This window comes from Hipposideros armiger, unplaced genomic scaffold, assembly GCF_001890085.2.
Source record: "Hipposideros armiger isolate ML-2016 unplaced genomic scaffold, ASM189008v1 scaffold_1192, whole genome shotgun sequence".
NCBI classification, from domain to species: Eukaryota; Metazoa; Chordata; class Mammalia; order Chiroptera; family Hipposideridae; genus Hipposideros; species Hipposideros armiger.
Window position 1 is genome coordinate 128030 of NW_017732542.1, and position 9092 is coordinate 137121.

At 41.5% G+C, this 9092-nt stretch overlaps 1 protein-coding gene across 2 annotated transcripts in view; it reads right to left on the reverse strand.

The window, feature by feature from the left end:
• The window catches only part of IFT38 (intraflagellar transport 38), a 51773-nt gene extending 50803 nt beyond the window's left edge, over positions 1 to 970 (reverse strand). For both annotated transcript variants that reach the window (XM_019632899.1, XM_019632898.1), the window contains exon 1: positions 891 to 970. The gene's annotated coding sequence lies outside the window, so the exon portion shown is untranslated. The remainder of the gene's footprint in view (positions 1 to 890) is intronic.
• Between the last annotated feature and the right edge of the window lie 8122 nt (positions 971 to 9092).

The following is a 9092-nucleotide window of genomic DNA, read 5'->3' on the forward strand; positions in this document are numbered from 1 at the left end:
TGATAATACCAACATGGGCCAGTGAAGCGACGTCCTCCACAACTAGACTGAAGAACAAAAGGGCAGCAACTTGTCTGTTCCCCTTCCCCGATTCCCCAAGATCTTAAAAAGAAAGATTTCAAAAGCAACATAAAATACCAAACAGCCAAGTGAGCAAATCCTCACCTAATAATAGGTTGAACTGATTTTGAAAATCAAATTTAGGGCTCAGCTTACAAAATTCACTCTCTCTCAGACCTCAGAGTTTAATTAAAATAATCTGAACAATTTCTCTGGCTGACAGCCCCTGACCCAGGGCTAACTAGTTAGCTCTGAGAAGCAGCCACGTTGTTGGGAGTTACTTTCTTCGTGTTACTGATGACCCACCAGAAGTCAGCCAACTGCAGCCCTTGGCCTCTTTCTGTACAGCCTCTGGGCTAAGAAGGGTTTTACATTTTAAGGGTTATAAAAAAACAAACACACAAGATAGAATATGTGGCCTGCAATGCCTAAGACATTTACTATCTCCTTAACAAAAAGTTTGCCAATCCTGAATGTGAGATATTAGATTTTTCACACAAAATAAATTTAAATTATTTCTATTCCAGTGTACTCATTAGAGTGTGTAAGGAGGTCTCTGGTCATTCCCTGATGAAGGTGAAGGGGATGAAAAGTGTCTTGGACCCCCGTGTCTACTTCCTTCTGAGAAACAGTTTCCTTTTACAACTGCTTGGTATATTCCTTCTCCCACAGCGTCTTTAGATTCAAATTATTTTTAACAGGTTACAACTAAGTCTGTCAAACTCATATTTTATTGAACTCTTCCTTTTGTTTCACAATATCCTGTTTCTAGGTGGCCAATAAACAAAATTGAGTATTCATTCTTAGACCTCAATAAGTGCAGTTCTCACCTTTTCACAAGCCAGAGAAGAACTTCAGATACAAGTCCAAAATTTGGTGTGCGGAAATTTTCCATAGAAATATGTCGAGGGTATCCCAAGGCTCTCATCATCTCTGTAAAATCTGTCCACGATAAAATGCAATTCAGTCAGTTCCTCGTCCAACAGCAACTACTTATTAACTTAGATACTTTCTCTGCTTTTCCTTCTTATTCCCAATCTACTGACAGTTTTAGAGACTACTTATCAATTCTCTAAGAGGGAAAGGAAAAAGTAGATAAAGTTAAAATAATCTGCTTCCTGAAAAACATTTATTTAAGTTCAGTGGGAGATGTCAAAGCTGTATATTAAAATGGGGTTTAGGGATTGGCTGTGAATATATTTATTTTTTAATTTTTCAATTACAGTTGACATACAATATATTAGTTTCAGTTGTACAACGTAGTGATTAGATGTTTATATAACAACGAAATGATTATCACAATAAGTCTAGTACCCATCTAACACCATACATAGTTATTGCAATATTGACTATAGTCCCTATGCTGTACTTTATATCCCAGTGACTGTTTTTATAATTGGCAATTTGTACATCCTAATCCCTTCCCCCTTTTCATCCATCCCCCCAATCTGGCAACCATCAAAATGTTCTCTGTATCTATGTCTGTTTCTGTTATTTTTTTAGCTTCTATTGGCTATTAATTTAATTTCTCTTTGATATCTCACTTCTATCTTGGATATCTTTTTACCACTCAAAATGAGGAATACCTAGCCTTATAATAAAATGTCATAAAGAAAAAATATTTTTAAATGTTAACAGTAGTTATTTTGGAGGTGATAGTGGTCGGGTGAAGTTCATGTTTCTGAGTTAGTTCTGAATTACTTGTCTTTTTTTGTGTGAGCACATAGGACCTTAATAACACAAATTTTAAAGATTAGTTGCATTGTATTTACAGAAATCTTAAACAGAATGGTTAACTCTAGAGCACTGTTTTTATATATATATATATATATATATATATATATATATATATATATATATAGTAAAAGAGATTAAGAAACAGTAATAGTGACACTTGTAGGTACCAGAGGTTGCAGTCACTAAGCTTTAAGCAGGACTTGGAAATGAACACAACAAACATTTTTTGAGTTACCACAAAGTGCCAAGATATATATTCGGTGTGCTTCTGGCTATGTAATATCTGTCCTCACTCTTCTTGAAGGTGGATGTTCAAAATGTACCAAGGACATTCACAAATAAGGTTAGGTTGGATTTCACCAGACAATAAAATAGAAGGTATGGTCAGAGAAAAGAGCAACCACACAGAGGGCCTGTAATTACTTTTGGGGAAATTTGAATAGTGATGTAAAATAAAGCAGTAGCCTTCCCACCACAGTTAGGCACAGCCTAAATACGTCTTCCCACTAAATAATAGTCAAGTTCTGTTAATTCTGCAGTAGTATGGTCAAAATTGAGACAATTTAAGATTCTTACCATAAATTGCATAACTACAGCATTCATTTAACGTAAAAATGTTCAGAAATCCCCTTCTTGTACACTCTTCCCCATACGACTCCATTCAACATCCCCTAGCAGAGGGCTCTCTCTAAACAACACAAGAGGAGAATCTTGTCTCTACAAATAACGTAATCATCAAGAACCTTCGAATCCCAACAGGCATAATTCATGCTACGGTGCTACTAGGTGCATTAATAAAAGGTGATGCCTGCCTCTTTCTGTATATTTACGTTGTAGAAAAACAGCAATTCATAATTGAAAGAAGTATTTTTTAATGGTGAAATTTCAGGCACCAGCAATTCAATTAGAAAATTAGCCTTAAAGAGGCCCCTCAGATCACACCAAACTGGCAATCACCTGCTACATCTATGCCCGTGAAGCCACTTTGCTGAACTGCTTCTGAATCAGAAAATGATAGTGTACAAAAGGCAAGAGATTTTGATTCACACAGCACTATGTCTTGATCTTGGTTCCACCCGGCTCTGACTGTGTGACCTAAAATCTACTTTACCTCTTTGTACCTCGAAGTATTGGGTTGTCAGAAAAGTCATGATGCGTTTTTGCAACAAAAAACCGAAAAAATACGTCATGACTTTTCCGACAACCCAATATCTCATCCAGGAATCACCTACCTCACTGTTAAAGTGAGGACTAAAATAACACAGTGAATGTAAAATGCCTGGTGTATAACAGGCAATCCCCAAAGTAGTAGTAACTAATTCTCTTATCCACCTTCTTCCACTTTTCCAACCTTCTAGCAAAGGCATTTATTTGGGTTCCATTCTCCTCATCAGCCCCTTTAGAAAGGATGAAGGCTCTGAACGTTAGACAATCTGAATTCAAACTCCAGTGCCAGTTCTAACCACTTGTGACCCTTGACTGAGTTACCTGACCTCTCTGTGCCTGTTTCCTCATCTCTAAATACAAAAGCGTAGAGTTGTTCATAGCAGTAAATAAAATGATGCACACACACAGAACAGTTACTACCTGGCAGATCGTAAACACTCAAAAAATGTTAGCCCCAATTGTTATTCACTAGCCCCCTCCCTTTTGTTGTTTCTCTGAGCTCTAAGTTAACCTAATTCAAAACAATCAAATATGGTAGTGAAGAGTCCATGTGACTATATAAATTAATTAAAATTAGATAAAATTAAAACTGGTTCCTGGGGCCGGCCGAGTGGCTTGTTGGTTAAGAGCTGGCTTAGGAGCACAAGCTCTGAGCAGCAGAGCCACCGGTTTGGATCCCACATGGGCCAGTGACACTGCGCCCTCTACAGCTAAGATGATGAACAGCTCAACCTGGAGCTGGTCTGCTGTGAGTAGCCTGGACGGCACAGGCTGCGATGGGGCTGCAGTGGGCTGCGTAAGCTACCGTGACCGGCAGCCGCTCACACAGGCTACCATAGTGAGCTGCCGTGAGCCACCGGGAGCGGCCATCCACTGGCCAGCGAAGGATCTGCCTCAGCTGGGAAGAGCGCAATGATCACAATACCAACATGGGCCACTGAAGCGATGTCCTCCACAACTAGACTGAAGAACAAAAGGACAAGCAACATGTCTGTTCCCCTTCCCAGATTCCCCAACGCTGTTCCCTCCCCCCAATACCCCAATAAAATCTTTAAAAAACAAAAACAAAACAACTTCGGTTCCTGAGCCGCACTAACTAGCAACAGCGAATGGCCGCTAGAGAGCTTCCCATCATCACAGAAAGTTCAGTAAGCTAGGGCTGAGGCGCTCATTCCGGGGAGGGGGGTGGGGGGCGGCAGAGGGCCAGGGACGTCCAAGACACACAGGCCCGGGAGGGAGCTCTGGCGGCACAAGCCTCGGCGGGGCTCAGACGGACCCGCGGGCCGAAGCCCCTAGTCTCGGGAGAACCGCAGGTGATAGGAAGCAAGGTGCCTTACTGCGGAGGTCACGGAAAGACATGACGCTCTGGTCTCCACTAGCACGGAATCGCTGCCGCTCGCACGGAATGTCAGCCGACAGCCCCTCAGCGCTCACGGGTCTCTATGGCAATGCACGGAGCCCTCAACGGCGTGCAGCAAGGGCCAAACAAGACGCGAGGCAAAACGCCTGGCCTGCGCGCGCACGCGCAACAGTAGGGGCGGTCAGCAGGAGAAGTCCCGGACTCGAGGAGGCAGCGGGTGTCGGATTACGGCCCCGGCGAGGAGCTCCGGGTCCCCTCCACACACTTTGCATAAAGACTGTTGGTTGACACATTCTGACCACCTACTGTGTGCTTGACACTGCTAGGCGCTCTACACAGTGCTTCCCATTGCCTCAACTCTTCTAAAAAGAATGTATGATGTCACAAAGCCGAATCATCCTCCTGGGTCCTGTGGCCAGCACTCTTCTCCTTGTAAACTGGCTTGCGGCGACCGCATCCAAAGCCCTCAAGAAGCTACCGCCCCGTGAAAAAGCAGGATACCAGGCTGTCCCCGGGGAAATAAGGCTGACCGGCTCGGACCTGCGCACGCGCACTCGGCTCGAGCTTCACGACCGGCCGGAAATCAGCCCGGATCCCTGCGCCTCGGAGGTTGTCCTCACAACCGTGGCCTTTTCCGGCGAGGCCCGTTGGTGCCCCGAGTTGAGAAAGCAAGACTCGGAGGTGAGGGTGCCCAACATGTTGCCAGGTCAGCTGGGGGCTCACCTGGGAGTCCTCCGTAGGGCTGCCACGGTGGAGGACAGGCGACACAGAAGGGCTGAGGAGGTGAAGTGATTTGAGCTCGGAAATGTGGGCGAATAGAAGGGACTGCCAGTCGCTGAGCTATCTATCCTCTGCCCCTGTATTGGTGTTGGCGAAATAATAAACATAAATTCACGGACCTTAAAGGAAGTCCCAAAATAGATCCACACGTACATGGTTAGTACGACAAAGATGACAGAGCACTTCAGCGGAGAAAGAATAGTCTTTCAATAAATGGTTTGAAAGAATTGGAAATCCATATTCAAATAAATGAATCTCTATCCTTGCCTAAATATAAAACCTGAAACTAACTTTTCTAGCAGAAAACTTAGGGGGAAAGGTTTGTGCCTGAGTTAAGCAAGGTTTCTTAGGTACACCAAAAGTATGATCCTTTAAAAAAGTTTTTGATAAATTGGACTTCATCAAAATTTAAAACTGCTTTTCAAGCTATTTTTAAGAAAACGAAAAATGGGCTGGCAGAGTGGCGCGTTGGTTAAGAGCTGGCTTGGGACACCAGAGGGCCCGGGTTTGGATCCCACATATGAGGGCCAGTGACACTGCCCTCCACAGCTAAGATGCTGAACAACAGCTCAACCTGGAGCTGGGCTGCCGTGAGTCACCAGCGACGGCGCAGACTGCAGCCCCTGTGGCAGTGGGTTGCCATGGGCTACCGTGTGTATGCAGCAGCCAGCATGAGCGGCCAGCAGCCACCATGAGCGGCCGTCCAGAAGCCGGCGACTGATCTGCCTCACCTGGGAAGAGCTCAATGATGGTGCCAACTTGGGCCAGTGAAGCCACATCCTCCACAACTAGACTGAAGAACAAAAGGACAGCAACTTGTCTGTTTCCCTTCCCCCAATTCCCCAATAAAAATCTTAAAAAAAAAAAAAAATACTCCAGTCTAGAAGAAAATATTCACAAAACACATCTGATAAAAAGACATATCCAGAATACATAAGAACTCTCAAAATTCAATAAAACTTTACAAAAGATACATGGCAAATAATAAGCAAAGGAAAAGATACCCAAGATTATTAGTCATTAGGGAAATGCATATTAAACCACAATTACATATCACTAGGTTTTATTGGATTGTCAGAAAAGTCATGACCTATTTTATCTATGTTTTTCAAAGGTCATTTGTTTATATAAAGAACAAAGATCAATGATATATTGCCCGTTTTGTTCGATATCCTTTTGCCATCTTTCAGTGAGCTTCATAATTCCTCGTTCATAGAAGGACCTGTCTTAATTTGCGAAAAACAACAAGGTGCTGATTTACAGCCTCATCTGAATTGAACGTTATACCACGTACACAAGGAGTTTTGAAGAAAGCGACACAAGTGGAAGTCTGACGGCACAAGGTTGGTGAGTATGGTGGATGCGGCAACATGTCCCATCCAAGCTCCAATAATTTTTGACGGGTGATCAAACTTGTGTGTGGTCTTGCGTTGTCATGATGGAACACAACTCCTTTACAATTAACAAGCGCTGGACATTTCTGGATGATAGTTTCGTTCAAACTGTCCAATTGCTGACAGTATACATTCGAATTGATTGTTTGGTTCCTTGATAGGAGCTCAAAAAACACGACACCTTTAAAATCCCACCACACTGAGAGCATAACCTTCCTCTGATGACTGTCTGCTTTCGATGTCGTTTGAGGCAAATCATCACGTCAGGACCAAGACCGTTTGTGCACCACGTTGTAAGCAATCCACTTCTCATCACCAGTTGTCAGTCGCTTCAAAAAAGGATCATTTTCCTCATGTTTAATGAGCATACTGCAGGTGTTTATACACGCCATCAAATGAACTTCAAGTTCATGCGGAACCCAAATATCGAGCTTGCTTACATATCCCAGCTTCTTCAGGTGGTCGTGAATGCTTGAATGATGGATGTTCCATGTTTCTGCAATCTCTCGTGTCATGTAACGTAGGTTTGACTCGATCAATGCCTTTATTTTCTCATCATCAACCTTGGTGGTCCTCCCTGACCAAGGAGCATCGTTGAGATCAAAATCACCAGCACGGAATTTTGTGAACCATCGTTGGCACTGACGGTCTTGTAGAGCATTGTCACCGTAAACTTTATGCAACTTTTCACAAGCTTGACGCACGTTTATCCCTTTATGGAAGTAAAACAGTAAAATATGGCAAAAATGCACAGTTTGGTCTTCCATCTTCAACTTGTAAAATCTCCAAAACTCAACCAAATTGCTCAATTTTTTTTAGAATGAAGCTAGAACTTTCAGCTGTCAAATGACATAGGAATAACATAGATGTGAATCACTCTAGTACTTCCAAAAATGAACTAGTACCATCTGTCGCAAACATGCGTCATGACTTTTCCTACAACCCAATAGAGTGGCTAAAACAACAAACAACAAAAACCCTGACAATGCCAAGAGCTCGAAAGAATGTGTACCAACTTGAACTTTCATACATTGGCTGCACCAGTTTACATTCCCACCAGTAGTGAGGAGGAGGGTTCCAGTTTCTCCACATTCATTTTTATATATATATATATATATATATATATATATATATATATATATATATATATATCCATATCCTCATCCTCATGGGAGTGAAGTTGTATTACACCGGTTTAAATTTGCATTTCCTAATGACTACTGATGTTAAGCATCTTTTCGTGTGCTTGTTGACAGTTTGTGTATCTTCTCTGGAGAAATGTTTATTCAAGTTCTTTGCCCATTTTTAAATTGGGTTGTCTTTTCGTTGTTGCATTGTAAGAAGTATTTATGTATTCTGGATATTAAACTTATCAGATACATGATTTGCAAATATTTTCTCCCATTCTGTAGGCTGTCTCTTACTTCTTGATAGTGCCTTTTGCAGCACAAAAGTTTTAAATTTTTATGAAGTCCAATTTATTTTTTTGTTGCTTGTGGTTTTGTTGTCATATCTAATAAATTGCCAAATCCAAGGTCATAAAGATTAACCCCTATGTTTTCTCATAAGAGTTTTATAGTTTAAGCTCTTACATTTAGGTCTCTGATGCATTTTGAGTTAATTTTTGTATATGGTGTGAGGTAGGGGTCCAACTTCATTCTTTTTCATGTGACTATCCAGTTGCCCCACCACCATTTGTTGAAATTCTTTCCCCACTGAACAATCTTAGCACTCTTCTTGAAAAGCAATTGGCCATGGATATATGGATTTCTTTCCGTTCTCTCTATTATTTTCCATTGCTCTAGATGTCTGTCTTTATGCCCGTCCCACACTGTTTTGGTTACTGTAGCATTGTAGCAAAGTGTAAATCTTCAAACTTTTTTCTTTAAGATTGTTTTTCGTTATGTGGGCTCCCTTGTAAATCCACATGAATGTTAGGATCAGCTTTCCTGTTTCTGCCTTAAAGGCCATTGGGATTTTGAAAGTATCTGTAGATCACTTTAAGGAGTACTGTTGCCTTAACAATATTAAGTCTTCAACCCATGAATAGGAATATTTTTTCATTTAGTTAAGTCTTATTTATTTATTTAGGTAGGCAACGTTTTGCAGTTTTCAGTGTTGTCTTGCACCTCCTTGGTGAAATTTATTCCTATTTTATTCTTTTTGTTCTTTGATTGTATAAATACAATCAATTTTTTCAGATTTTAAAACGTTTTATTTGCATATTAAAATTTGTACATTCCAATAATTAAAATCATTTGAACAAAAAAGAATTGGCCTTCTCATTAAACTGCATTTTACAGCCTGCAGGACACCTTGGACCAGCTTGGTTTTTACTCTAGATTTCACTGTCGTCCCATCCAGCTTCTGCCTTCACCAACATGCAAGTTCTTTTCCTTCCCTGCTAGCCAGCCAGGCAGATGGGAGAGGTAGGTGTGGCCTTCATTGTCAGTAGTTCTGATGTGAGAAGGAGCAGCACAGTCATTTAAACTTGATCTAACCTCTTTGTATCTTAGAAGTTAAGCAGCTAAAAGCAACAAAATATGAAGGCAATTCTTGTGGAACATACAGTTATACTGGAGATGTGTGCCTCG